At 46.7% G+C, this 12421-nt stretch overlaps 1 protein-coding gene across 4 annotated transcripts in view; it reads left to right on the top strand.

Moving 5' to 3' along the window:
* The first annotated feature begins 2489 nt into the window (after positions 1-2489).
* LOC144155740 (toll-like receptor Tollo) overlaps positions 2490-12421 on the top strand; it is a 67266-nt gene continuing 57334 nt past the window's right edge. For all 4 annotated transcript variants that reach the window (XR_013319621.1, XM_077687354.1, XM_077687353.1 and 1 more), the window contains exon 1: positions 2490-2976. The gene's annotated coding sequence lies outside the window, so the exon portion shown is untranslated. The remainder of the gene's footprint in view (positions 2977-12421) is intronic.

The following is a 12421-nucleotide window of genomic DNA, read 5'->3' as shown; positions in this document are numbered from 1 at the left end:
TTCTTCGCACGTACAGCTGATTTTGCAAGGCAGGACACCTTATGCGGCATCGCAACCTTCACCGTTGCGTGCGTCGCCGTGATAGGTGTTTGCAGGGCGTCATTACGTTCGAAACGGTCGCATATAACAATACGTGGCCCGTTGATATCGCAGCCGATTTCTGAGAGACACCGATGAATTTTCGCCGCTGGTTTCCTTTCCACCCTGGGCTTACACAGTCCGTGCACTGCATCCAGACATTGCGGCGATGAACCGCCTCTTTCTTCCACCCTGCGTTTACGACGATTGATTTAACGGTGATGATGGCTGTGGAAGTTATTGTACCGACTACATTTCTTGACAATGAGTGCACGCGCAAAGTGAAGAAATATTCGCACTGAGAGGAGCCCGACTAAATATAATGACGACGATTATGTTGATAATTTTTCAGTTTTCAATGAGGACGGTCTTTTCTTTTTCCCGTGAAAATCATTCATTCTTCAGAATGAAACATGTATAAACGACTTCATAATCAGATGGTTATACTGTCAGCCGCTCATATTAGTAATCATGGGTATAAACAGCTGCAGTATAACGAACTATTTTTTCTAACCGCGGAGAGTCAGGTAGCGGCCACACAACGTTTGTGGTCATCAACTATAGAATATATTCTAGGCACTATAGTGCCGTGTAGCAGCAGCAGTGCTTTGAGCGCGTTCGAAACCTCGATCGCGATTCACTTCAATTGCGATTGAAAGTGCCCGTGTCTGCGCGTTGCCGCCGAACGACGCCGACGCTCGCGCGACGCGTGATTTCATGCGGTTAGGTTAACCTTTTCGTACCTATACGTTCCGGAAAGCACTCTCATTAGACAAAATTTGTTTTGGTCTTTTGTGGTCGCGCTGCTTCGTGGCGGTCGATGGTTTCGCTCCGTACGTGCGCGACCATGACGTACATACGCGCTGGGAAGCTTCAAGCACGAAGTATACCTTTGCATACCTGTTCTCGCTTCTCACTCTCAGCACTCTCTGCGAGCCTGCAGACGCTCGTCTTCCATCCTGTTCCTAGTTAAGCTAGCGCTGGGCGCGTTGATCAAGTGCGCGCGCAGGCGGACGCTTTTTCACGTACATGTGGTCATTGTTTACGTTCCTGAAAGCGAACACTCTCGATCATTACAGTGAAGACGAAAATGTTTTTTTGATCTTGGGTGGTCTTTTGGATTCCGTACCGAAGCGCAGAACGTTTGCTCCCAATCGGTCGAAAGCACGTACGTCGGTCGCTCATCTGCTGTTAACATCAGCGAGCGTGTTGATCCGTTTTTATAATTGTGTCATTACCGTCAAATCTGAACAGAGTAAGATAGGATGATGAACGAAGACGCACTTAGCACAACCTTACTTGCTAGTTGATTTAACCTTGATGTTATGTACTGACTGCAGCTTCATAGGTATTCAAAGTGTGAGCAAATCAAATTTAGGGGCTGCCTTAATTGATACCGTCGAACGTCACTTGTAGGTTAAACGGCAAGGCACACTGGCCCCCTTTGTTTAGCTGGAAAAAGTAAAGCGCAGGAAACAAAAACACCTAAACATAAATGCCCCAGAAAGTGGAGGGGAAAATCGCCCCGCCGGTAGCGTAGTGGTTATCGCACAAGACCGGTATTCTGGAGGTCGTGGGTTCGGATCCCACCTGGCGGGCATTTTTTCTCCACTTTCTTTCTTTCCAAATTCTTTATCTGTTTCAATTACCTACCACATCCTCCCCTTTGCTTTCCGAGGTTTTCTTGACTGCCAACTCTTATTTCTGTGTTATTTTCAACGATCCCCTCATTTCCTATTCTGATTCGCTGCATACATACATACATACATACATACATACATACATACATACATACATACATACATACAGAAAATAAGGGTTGGCAGTCAAGAAAACCTCGGAAAGCAAAGGGGAGGTTGTGGTGGGTCATAGAAACAGATGAAGAATTTTTTGAGTCAGAAAGAAAGTGGTGAAAAAATGCCAACCCTTATGAAAAAATGCCAACCCTTGACTGCCATCCCTTATTTTCTGTCTTATTTCACCGAGCCCCTCATTTCCCATTTCTGATTCAAAACATACATACATACATACATACATACATACATACATACATGCATGCATACATACATACATACATACATACATACATACATACATACATACATACATACATGCATGCATGCATGCATGCATACATACATCATACATACATACATACATACATACATACATACATACATACATACATACATACATACATACATACATACATACATACATGCATACATGCATGCATGCATGCATGCATGCATACATACATACATACATACATACATACATACATACATACATACATACATACTGCAGCTCATAGTAATCTAAGTGGGGAGTGCTGCAACGCCAGTCTTCCGTCGGAAGCCAGGGCAATAGAGAGTTTCAGCATTCAGTATGCTCCCTGTCCTCCGTGCTCACCGTGTTGACTGGGACCCGACTGGGCACTCGCGCATTCGTTCCGGAAGGGTGGATTAGTTCCGCGGGCCGGCCCTCGCCATGCCCGCGGATTCGTTACGATGGGGTGTGTCCTCCTCACCGTTCCCGCGCGCAGGCGCAGTCGGGTCCGGGTCAACACGGTAAGCGTGAAAGACACGGAGCATACGGAATGCTAAAACTCTCTATTATGTATAGCTTCAGGGCTACGCACAGCTTTCTGGGTGCGTTTCGAACCATGGAACCAGGGCGTTGTCGACGTAGCCATCATGCCTGTTGCCGGCCGCGACGGGACTGCGCTCGGATGTCGTTATCGGTTCAGCCGTGACGACAGCGGCTGCATACCCGGCCGGACGCGCTCCACCCATATCAGTGGTGCGAAGTGAGGCGCGCTATACGCCGACGCGTGTACTTGGAGACGGCTGTAGCTGTGCCGAGGAGAGCGCCGGAGAGGGCTCCATCGCATCGTGAGTACGTACTCTCCTCCCGCCTATGTTTTTCTTCTCATGTTTGGTGTTGCCGCAATCGAACTTGCTGCCCCGCAGAGCGCGCGTAATAGGGCTGGTTTCGGTCCCCGATCAAGATTACAGGTTTCTTTCTGATAGCGAGGGATATTCGCGAGCTGGCATGCCTCCTGGCAACGGTGCCTTGACGTCTGTGTTATGGAGATAAGTTTAGCTCACGTGTTTTGCTTATGTACGACAAAACAGTGCTTTTGGTGGCAATAGTTCCTGCACTTTGTGAAAAATCAACATTTAAAATTACTTTCACATTTTTCTTTGTCGCTGTGTGTTTTTTTAACAAAAATTGTCTATGCATTAACTATAGCTGAAAGGCAAGAAGCTTGCACAGTACAAGTTCTGTCGCACTACAGCTCTACGATTGTATTTCTGGATAGGCATGTAGAGCTTTGGGCATTTGCCTTCAGATGAATGCGGCAGTGCTGTTGTCCGTCGCCAACGGTCACTAGAACATTCTGCTGCCGTGAGGGTGATGGGTGGTGGGCAATGTCCTGCTTGCAGCCCGGTAATTCGTCTCAAGTCCTGTAGTGGTTCGATTCTTGGGCTGGAATATTTCTTTCACGCCGAAGCTGTCTATGGCTAGGGTACGGGATTTAATGGCGTCCGCGGGGAAAAATGAGGTGTGGGAAAACTAGCTTACAAAGACCAAGCTAACACCGAAAAGCTCCTAAGGACTTCGTTTTTCTATTTAAGACGGCTAATATTAAAGCAAACGAAGCTTTTTTTTTGTCTCAGTGGTCACTGATGGCAGTGTCGTTACCAAAATGCACAGCAGGAAAGCCAATTGTGATGATGATGATGATTTGTTATGCTGATGAGGAGGATGATGATGATTATGATGATGATGATGATGATGATGATGATGATGATGATGATGATGATGATGATGCAAGAAAAACTTTTCCCGTGGACCTGGGTCCCTCGCGTTATGAAGCCGAATTCTATCCGATTGCGCCATCATCGTATCCGGGTCACTCAGCCTTTCCTTTGAGTTACACGAGCGTTGGATTTGGACCTTGGTTGAGATGAAGTGGACCTTGGTTTTTGAACTTTGGCAGTTTGGAATTTAGATGACGGCGATGGTCTGAGGACGACGATGGGTGCGGATGGGGATCACTCAACTTTCTCGTGGGGGATTCGTTTACTGTCGTCTGAGTTCATTCGAACGAGGTGATTGGCACTTTGATCATTGACGCTTTGAATTTTATTGCATCGGCTTTGACTTTGACACTTCGCCATTTAAATTTCTGATGCAAGAAAGCTTCGCGTCTCAACCATCGTCGCCATTAGAAGGAGGGGATTTTAACTTTTACTTCTTAAAATAATGTATTCCCAGCAATTCGTTGTCTTTAAAGTGAAGACGACTTTAAGGCGGCCGGTGAAAGCTCGGTCAGCTTACAAAGACCACGCTTACACCGATAAAGTCATCCAGCCTTCATATCTTGATATAAGAAGGTCTATATTGCCGTCTTCCTAGCAATGCATTTGTGTGAAGAAATGAAGCCGACTTTAAGGAGATAAGTACGAGCTTGATCTTTGTAAGTTGGCTTTCTTGCATTGTAGGTTGCACAGTGAAACCTACTAATAGAGAAAAACGCGATGCGCACAGGGCCCGATAATACAGACTCGAGTTTAATCGTCGACGGCGTGCCAACGCTAATGCGACGGCCGACGGACGTGCCTGCGAGGCGGCAGACAAGCACCTAGCGAGAACCAACGGTGCATTTCGTTAGTCAGAGAATCCCGCAAAGCGCCTTTGAAGTCAGGATGCAACCTGGAAGAGTTCGAAGGTGCGTCACCAGTTTTCAAAGAGAGTTTTTCGATCGCAATTTTGGGTCGAGCGGCAACGTGTACGACAGACTGTGGTTCGATAACAACCTGACCTCAAACACGCACACTTGCCCGAGAAGCACCGCGTTAGCACGCCCCAGTGCACGCAGCTCCGCTATATTAAGTTTAAAGCTCGTTATATTAAGTTTAAAAACATAATTGATTGTAGTTGCATAACTACCGTACAAATAGTCGGTAACGCAACATTGGGCCTCCATATGTTGGGGCAGTATGTATATAGGCTATATTTCAAGCGATGCGGAATAGTGGTTTGTACTTTTCGTGTTCTGTAATTATTTTCTACTTGCAGGCAAGATGTGTTGCTTTGTTTTTTTTTTTTTTTTTGAGAAACGTACCTTCCAGCTACGGTTTAGAAACGTGCAGAGGAATACACTGATCATCTCTTTTTGTAGTCCTGACAACTAATCCCAAGTGCGTTGTGTTTGAGTTACCCCCCCCCCCCTCCCAAAAAAAAAAAAAAAAACAATCGGGAAGCTTGCACTCATGCGCAAGGCTTGAATGGCGGAGCTGTTGCAGGTGAGAATTGCCGGACACATAGCTAAGTTTTAGTGTCATTGTTGATTTGCATAGTTGCGGGGCTAGTAATCGTCATAATATGCATCGACGAGGTCGTCGTCTTCTTCGTGGAGAGTAATGGATGCAAAGTCATCCTCAACCTTGTAAACTTCCACCAGCTCAACTGGCGAATCTTGCCCTAAGTCGCGCAAGGCTTGAACCACAGCGGAGCTGCAGGATTTCTTTATACGTCAGTACTGAAGGACACATCGCAACGCATTTGTGCAAGTTTTAAATTGTTTATTTACATGTTCATTCGTTGCTTTGCACTGCGCTACCTGTAGTAATCGTCATATTCATCGATATCGTCATGCTCCTCATGCCAAGTATTACATGCGCTTGATGATAGTGCTGAGTTTTTTTTTTTTTTTTTTTTTGCTAAAGCCACTGCGCGAACCCGTGACTCGGCGGCTACACGCGCTGACGAGCGCCCCGCAATTTCTTGGTATTTTTTTCCTTCAATGGCGAACTTAGGGCTTGTGCAACAGCTCCGGTGTTAATATAAAAAAAACATTAAAACTCCCTATATAGTGTACTTATTGCAATCATAGTATAAGCAATAAAACACCGAAAAATGCTAACAAGAAAGGTGCTTATTCTTAGCAGCGTCGATGAAGCGTAGGCAAATGACGTGGGGGTCCCGTGCTCCACTGCCGCCTCGAATGCGTCCGAACTGAATCTGGGCAGCAGGTTACTTGTATATCTGGGCAGTAGGTTATTTGTAACATGCCGAAGTTTGCAGTTTCGTAATGAGCTCCAATAACGTCCGAATGAAAAGATACTTCCGCACATTCGAAGGAGATGTTTCGAATTATTCGGAATCCGCGAATAAAGCCTTCACAGGCATGCGGTTGAAAATACATTCAGTACATAGGCGGTCCATTTGGATCTTGAAAGTCTTCGTGTTAACTGTGTTCAACTGAAACGCGTTCTGTGTGTACGAATTTTCGGTTACAACCTCTATTCCCAGGAAGCAGCCTTGACATTTCGCCCTGCTTCTCGTTTATGGAAGAGATAAAAAAATCCAAGGCGGTCTAAATTAACCTCGCAGCCATTCACTACAGTGCGCCTAGCTGCTGTGCTTCGTCGCGGTAAGGCACGGTTTCAATTCTGTTTAAAAAACGTGTTGTTAAAGTCTTTCAAGTGTTTCATCGTCTCATACTCTTGCTTTCGCGCACGCAATCTCATAGGCCTTTCCACACAGACAAATGGGTGAGCTGCAATGTGGGCAACTTTTTATCGGCGACGCTTGCTTATCTATTACACTAGCGTTTCTCTTCGCCGCCTCTCACAAAGACTGATAGTTCGCCATTCGCTTTTGCTAGAACTTGCTTTCCTTTGTGTCTGGTTCAGAGTTCGTGTTCTATCTTTATCCCGCGTGCGCGCGTTGCGAAAAAGCTACGATTTGCGGCTTGTTATTATCGAAACGTATGCATTTTAATCTTTTCCCTTTAGGGTCGCCCAGTCAAATTTGGAGAGTGTGTGCGCAGAAACAATTTCGGGGAAAGAAGGAAATTAAGGATCTGAATACACGAGTGTTTGAACACTTCGCAATGGCAGTCGCCGCGGGCGGGAATCGATCCCGCGACCTTGTGTTTACCATGAGTATACCGCCATGGCAACCATCCCGCCCAGGCAGATACCAGTCAGGGTGAAAGGTCTCCAACTCTGGACAAACGCCGCTGCTCAAACCCCACTGTATACACGCAGGGCTACAACTCGTCAAAGGGCTATCACCCAGCGTTCTGCGGGCTGCACTTGGATCAGCGATCTAAATGACGGTGTCATTTCGTAATACCAGGCGAACAATACAAAAAAAAAAAACGCAATATGTGCATACCTTCCTGCTTCCCGTTTTTCTGCGGGGCATGAATGACCCCCTTCAAGATCGTTAATCGGCAGTTAATATGTTTCTGAGCCTTGTAAGAGTATAAGGAGTTTACTGCCTATTTTGCTATATTGACATCCGCGCATTACAACTACGTGGTGGCTTACCTCCCGTTCCTTGAATGGACCTTTTCCAGGCCAAGTAGAGCGCACGTAGCGGGGAATACGAAAAGCACAATAGGTGGCTATTGCAGCCATGTTTGCCGGTGACGCTGCTGCCCAATACTTCCAATCACGAAGCACGCCCGCGGTGATAGCCAAGAGGCTTGCTTGGCGTGCACACCGAGCTCCGCTTTTTTAACTTCATGCGCGGAGGTCGCCCTTTTAGTGCGCTGTTCACAAAATTCAGTACCTTTTCTTAAGACTTTCCGATGACTTCTGTAGCGGCACCCAGAATGCCAACCAGTATATGTTTGGAGTTGAGCCCGGCGTCCCGTCGCATCGGTTAGAAGCGGTATCGGCGATAACTGAGAGCCCCCAAAAGGAATGGCGGCGCCCGCACGCGCACGCGCAGATAAGGGTCGTAGCAAAGGCCCATTGTGCGAAACAAAGCTGCGACGAGCGCTCGATATACCTTATCACTCCAGCCAGCAGCATGCGAAAATTAGCGTTGCTGCTGTCAGGGAGCAAAAAATGTTCGGCGAAGGAGGCCCACGTGCCTGAGAGAGAGATGAAACTTTATTCTGCAGCTCAAGTCCGAGCCGCAGAGTGCCTGGGATTCTAGATGAGAGGCGCAGGAAATTGGGGTTAGGGGAAAATCGAGTCAAATTGCAGAGAGAACTCGGTGGGTAAGCGGACAGCGCAAGGCGCGAACTTAGATACCGTTCAAACGCAGAGATTGTAATGTATGGTTGTGGTAAGGTCTGTGTTACGGAATGCTTCGCTTGCTGCGGGTGGTCATGGTTCTGGTTTGTCTGCGTGCGTGGGCAGGCTAGGCTGTATGTCGAATACAATGTGGCGCAGAAGTTAAATGCTAACACTGCGCAAGGACCATACTTTGTCGCGCGGCTTCCACTTCGAAAGGAGAAAGGCGAGAAGGCGACATGGAGAGGGAATGGGGCTGCGCCTCACAGGGATGATCTGGTACGGAATTTAGATGGGTAGATCCAATGGCCTAGCAATCTGAATGCGACTCAGGGGTGTCTTCTGCTACGTCTGAGCATCGGCACCGTCGGTGGTGGCAACCCAGAATTCACTGCGCGTAAAGACGAGTGGGCGTGGTCGCAGCTGGCTGAGAGAGGGGGAAGCATGAGCGGTGTTTCGATATCGTCGTAACGCACTGTGCCTCCCGTTTTGAATGTGCTTCAGGGAGAGCAGGGTATCTCGCAGAACCCCGTAGTGTAGATAAGTACTACGTACCTTCGTGGGCGAGCTCATCTAAATCGGCGTAGGCTAATTTTCTGCGTCGCTAGGACCTCTAAATAAGTGTATGCATTACACACAAGGTCTCCTTCAGCGTGGCGTTCCACATGCTAGCGCTATGTTCAGGCACTCTACCTCGTTTAATTTCAGTACTGTTATGAATAAGCGCGAGGTGTTTCGCCATTACCTGCGGCCAGCCGCGGCAAAGTTCTTAGCATTGCGGAGAAGTTCTATGTGTTGCGACGAAGCCAGCACACCTAAACAACCCTGCGTGTTAGTTGATGTCACCAACGCACACTCTTCTACGAGACCACGGCGTGGCTGAAAGACCATCCTGCGCATATGCACCCGTCGCTCGACTTGTCGAAAAACCCGTGTGCTTCTGACAGAGTGCGCGTTTTTTTTTTTGTGTGTGTGTGTATTTTTACTTTGACTTGTGGTTTGAAAATTCTTCGTGTCGGGCGGAACACGTTTGACGCATCTTTGACTGTTGTATTTGTGGATATATCGGCTCTTGATAAATTGCACGCACACAAACGGCGACAAGAAAGGAAACACGGACAGGCGCTTCTAACAACTGAAATTTTGATCGAAAAAAAGCTGTGCACAACGATGCAAGAAACAATTCGACGGCGCGCGAGGCATTCGGACAACAGATACGCCGCTGCGGGACGCTGGGTATGTGCAAAAAGTTTCGTAGGCATCGTGTGGCCGGCTATTGAGGAAGTTTCACCAAGAAGAAACACAACTATACAGCGGAGAAAAGCAGGCCCAGCGAAGAACGGTCGAAGGTTGCGGTAGTTCCATGTGTACATACATTGACTATTCCATAGTCTTAAGAAGGTAGCAGGAAATTGCAATGTAAGATTGGTCTTTGCATCAAAAACCAAAATAGAAAGTGTTTGTCGCAGGGTAAAACAAAAATATGAAGGCAAGAACGAAGTAAAGTATGAATGTACTGAACGTCATCACAAACAGTTTGTTGATTGTGTAAAAAATGTTGGGTATACAGGGTGCCGATGGCATGCGGTCACGCATACGGCGGGGAAACGCGCAGGTGTGTTACTACAAGATTAAGAGAACTCTTGTGCAGCCCAAAAGGAAGCCCGTGCACTCTTTTGGCGTCGCATTGCAAAGGCTGTGGTATCACACCTTTCATTGATAACACTGTCATCTTGTTCAAGCATCCTAATAAAACATGAAGAGGGATTATAGAGGCGTTGGACATTTTCTCTCACAATGCCACCCAACCTTGTCGTTGTCAGATAAGGAGATATCACTGCTGTCCTCGTGAGTATGAAATTCCTGTGAGTGAACAAGTTCTGATGTGTGCACCGTCGAAATGTTTTTGCATGGTTGTGCGGAGCGCTGTGAGGCATAAAAAGTCTGTCTTTCTCGATTAACATTTCAGTTATTAGAAGCGCCTGTCCATGTTTACTTCCTTGTCGCCGTTTCTGTGAGCTACTTGTCAAGATGCATCAATTCCAACTGGGCTGGCTCGAAGTTATGCTTCTATATACTATCTGCTCGTTTCTCGGCGAGCAGTGCCAGTGAGTTTTGGTCAGAGCTTGCCGACGTTACTCTGCCTGTTTTAGTTCTCATGCTGCCGCACCCACATGTTCTTTAGCGTGGTTTTGCTCTTCTCGCCATAGATTACATAGTTGTCAGTTTGGCCTCTGGCTCTTCGTAGTCCGATGAACCGGCGGCCGTTTCTTCGTCGTCCGATGTTGACGACGGTTTTCCTAGTGCGGGGTAGTGGAGAAAGCTGAGGAGGTATTTCTCGTGAGATGGAGTCCGCATATTTTTTCGTGGCTGTTTTGAGTAGAAGGAGGTTTATGATAGGTAGATCTTAAAGAATAGGCTTTGTGAGGGCAGCCAGTGAGATGAATCGTAAGTACACTGCGGAACAGCTGTGAAAGCGGTCTGGTTGCCCACGCAGACGGTCTGGTGTCCAGGTACCCAGACTATTCGGGCAGTTACTTCGCGTTGCGTTGAAGAAATCTGATATGTATGAGTATTTGACGAACGATAAGGTTAAGTGAAAGTGGATGTCGTAATTAACGTACGTATTGGTGCGATGTCTCATAGTTACTCATTAAATTTAATATATCCCTTCCTAAGGAAAGTTGAGAAAGCTAAAAGTGCGTCCAACTTTCGCTGAAAGTGCGTCCAATCTATCGTCAAGCCTTCGAAGATCGAAGGCGCAGACGAAGAACGAACCGATGCGATGGTTTTTCGCGCACTAAGTAAACGCGTCTACCAATGACCTCAATGTATACCGATACGTGGTTAATGAGATAAAGGTATACACTATTGTATTCCCTCTTCATGATCGATGCGTGTATTGTCTTATAAAGAACCGTTCCTATTTCGAGATTTTCATGCGATTGTTTTAACACAGTGGAAGCCCGGTTTCACGCACGCGTCGTGTGTCCAGAGATCTTATAAGATCTTTTCGGTCGATCAACCACTCTATGGGGAAATGCGTTAGTTTTTTGACAGAACGTCATCGGTACCACTTATAAAGCTTTCGCTTCAAAAAGCTTTCGCTTTAATACACCAGTTGCGAAACTCCCCATAGGACCCGTCTATCAAAAACCGGACCGCGGCTAGCCCCCCTGCTCTGGGGCATACAGGGACAAGAGCGGGGTACGTTAACTAGTCTGTCATCTATCGGCAAAAACTTGAAGTATTACTCAAGTACTTGAAAAATTCAAATTATAGTGTGTAACGCGCCGAATCGCTGAGGTATTATTATGAGCGCTCGGTGAGGGGCTCCAGATTAATTTTTACCACCTGGGGATCTTTGGCCACCTGGAGAAAGATAAACGAACATTGCTTGATTTAAATTCCCTAATTCGAAGAGTAAGCTTTTTTATGTTGTGTTATTAAGGAAATGTTTAGCAAAGTTCAGTTTTTGTCCCCTAGGTGTCCCGCCAAAACACTTGTCCCTAAGGCCTCTTACTTGTCCCGTCACCCCCGTCAGCTTCAACGAAGCAGGGGTGCTCGCGCCGCATGAATTCTGAAACGGAGTTTCGCCACTGGTGTACATGATGGCTGAGTATTTGATGAACGAGAGGGTTAAGGGAAAGTGAATGCCGTAATTACCCTACTTATTGATGTGAGTCAGTTAGAAGACATATAAGAGGCTGTGGGGTCACGGTGAACGCCGCCTTCCTTTAGTCTATGACCTGGAGTTTGGCTTGAAGCTGAGTTCCACGCCATCAACCATGTACGCAACCGATGCCAGCGTATATTGGCTCAATACCACAATGGTCCATTGAGGAATCGTTAAACTGTCTGCCGTCAAAATGGGAATATCCGAATTCATTGAGCCTCCGACTTAATAAAGCATTGTTTGAGCCAATTTATGCTGGCGTTTTACAGGAAACAAAACGCCATTTCCAAACAGTGTCCAAAGACATTTCTACCTTAGTAAGGTGAAGGAATAAATATCAACGTTGTGTATGGCAACAATTTAAGAAATCCTTCATTTAGGACCACCCAAAATAAACAATCTGAAGCCATACCTGACAGAATGCTATACTCAAACGTTTTATTAGCAATAGTACAGATGTAGGAGACATTTTAGCGTGCCGACCTTCACTGGGCTACGGATCAACGAGCTAACGCGTCCGGCGGAATAGCGAATAGTTGGGTTAGAACTAGTTGTAGTACGAAGTACGATCAAAAGCATTTTTTCTGCCCCCTCGGTCATACTGCTTTTTCGGAGATGGAGA

This window comes from Haemaphysalis longicornis, unplaced genomic scaffold (assembly GCF_048455015.1).
Source record: "Haemaphysalis longicornis isolate Haplotype H1 unplaced genomic scaffold, Haemaphysalis longicornis Haplotype H1 scaffold_1, whole genome shotgun sequence".
In the NCBI taxonomy this organism is placed as follows: Eukaryota; Metazoa; Arthropoda; class Arachnida; order Ixodida; family Ixodidae; genus Haemaphysalis; species Haemaphysalis longicornis.
The sequence above is the reverse complement of the archived record's forward strand: the minus strand, read 5'-3'. Positions and strand labels throughout refer to the sequence as shown.